This window comes from Oryctolagus cuniculus, chromosome 2, assembly GCF_964237555.1.
Source record: "Oryctolagus cuniculus chromosome 2, mOryCun1.1, whole genome shotgun sequence".
In the NCBI taxonomy this organism is placed as follows: Eukaryota; Metazoa; Chordata; class Mammalia; order Lagomorpha; family Leporidae; genus Oryctolagus; species Oryctolagus cuniculus.
The window spans coordinates 145645869-145647836 of NC_091433.1; positions in this window are offsets into that span (position 1 = coordinate 145645869).

Sequence of the window (1968 nt, forward strand, 5' to 3'; positions counted from 1 at the left end):
TTCAGAACCATTCTAACTAGAGTGAGGTGAAACCTCATTGTAGTTGTTATTTGCATTTCTCTGATGACCAGTAGTCTTGAGCATGTTTTTATGTGTCTGTTTGCCAGTTGAATTTCCCCTTTTGAAAAATGCCTGTTCAAGTCTTTTGCCCATTTCTTAACTGGATTATTTTCTTTGCTGTTGTTGAGACTCTTGAGCTCTTTATAGATTCTGAATATTAATCAGTTCCATAATTTGCAAATACTTTATTTCTGTCAGTTGCTATTTCACTGTGTTAAGTGATTCCTTTTCAGTGCAGAAGCTTCTTAGCTTGATGTAATCTCATTTGGCTATTTTTGCTTTAATTGCTGGTGTTTCTAGGGTCTTTTCCAAAAACTCTTTGCCTATGCCATTGACCTGCAGAACTTCCACAATGTTCTCCTCTAGTAATTTTATGGTATCAGGTCATAGATTTAGATCATTGACCCATTTTCAGTTAATTTTTTGTATAAGGTGTTAGGTAGGGATCTTATCTCATATTTCTGCACATGGAAATCCAATTTTCCCAGCACTGTTTGTTGAAGAGACTACTCTTTGTCCAGCCATTGATTTTAGCTCCTTTATCACATATTAGTTGGTTGTAGATGCATAGATTGATTTCTTCATCTCATTTGTGGAAGTAGTTGTTCATTTTCTCCTCTGATGGCTTTTATCTTTGAACTATACATCTGTTGCTGAGTGGATTGTTTGCTCTTTCAGTGAATAATTAAACATAGAAGTCCAAGAAACAAGAATTAGGAAGATAGCATGAATCCCCCAAAGGAATGCAGCAATACTTCAATATTACAATGAGAAGATGACGAGATTGATGAGAATTAAAAAATTGAATTCCTGAAAAGGAATTCAAAAGATTAATCATGGGATTTGGGGTTTGGTTTCTTGTTTATTTTCTATGTCCTTGAGATGCATTTGTAGCTCATTTATTTGATGCCTTTCCAATTTCTTGATACAGACAGCAAGTGCTCTATACTTTGCTCTTAACACAGCTTTTGCTATATCCCATAAATTTTGATATATTGTATTGTTTACTTCTTTTCATTTCCAGAATTTTTTTATTTCTCTTTTTGTTTCTCCTATAACCCACTGTTCATTCAAGAGTATGAGGTTCAGTCTCTATGTGTTTGCAAATTTTCTAGAGATCTTGAATTGTTAATTTCCAGCTTCATTCCATTGTGCTTAGGAAAGATATATGCTATGATTTCAATTTTTTTGAATTTGCTGAGATTTGCTTTGTCTCTTCCATATGGTCTACCCTAGAGAAAGTTCCATGCATTGATGAAAAAAATGTGTATTCTTCAACTATGGGATGAAAGATTCTATAGTTATCAGTGTGGTCCTTTTGGTCCATAATGTAGATTAGCTCTGTTGTTTCATTCCTGATTTTCTGTCTAGTTGATCTGTCCCTTAGAAGTTGGGTGTTGAGTCCCCCATTGCTATTGTATTGGAGTCTATGCCTCACTTTAGATCAATTAACATTTGTTTTATATAGCAAGGCACCCAAGCATTGGGGTCACGTACATATAATATAGTCACATCTTCCTGTTGAACTGATCCCTTAATCCTTCCATGCTGCCCTTTAACTCTTGAATTTGCTTCATTGCTTCTGAGTAATCCTATGATCATTGTTTTAAACTTCATTTCAGAAGTTTCATAAATCTCTTTGTCTTTACATTCTAATAATGACATCCGTGTTCCTTCATGTAGTCATGTTGTCTTTCTTATTCTGCATTTATTTTTAGACATTTGTGTAAATAATTGTTGGTTTTCTCCACTGATAGATTTTATCTTTTAACTCTGAGGTTTAGTGGAGTGTCTGCTCTTTTAGTGAATACCCAGAGTAGTGAGCCAGGTGTGACCACAGAGCTGTGGTTGGTGATCTAGGGTGGGGTGAGAATGCAGGGTGACACTCATATTGAGTGATCATACCTG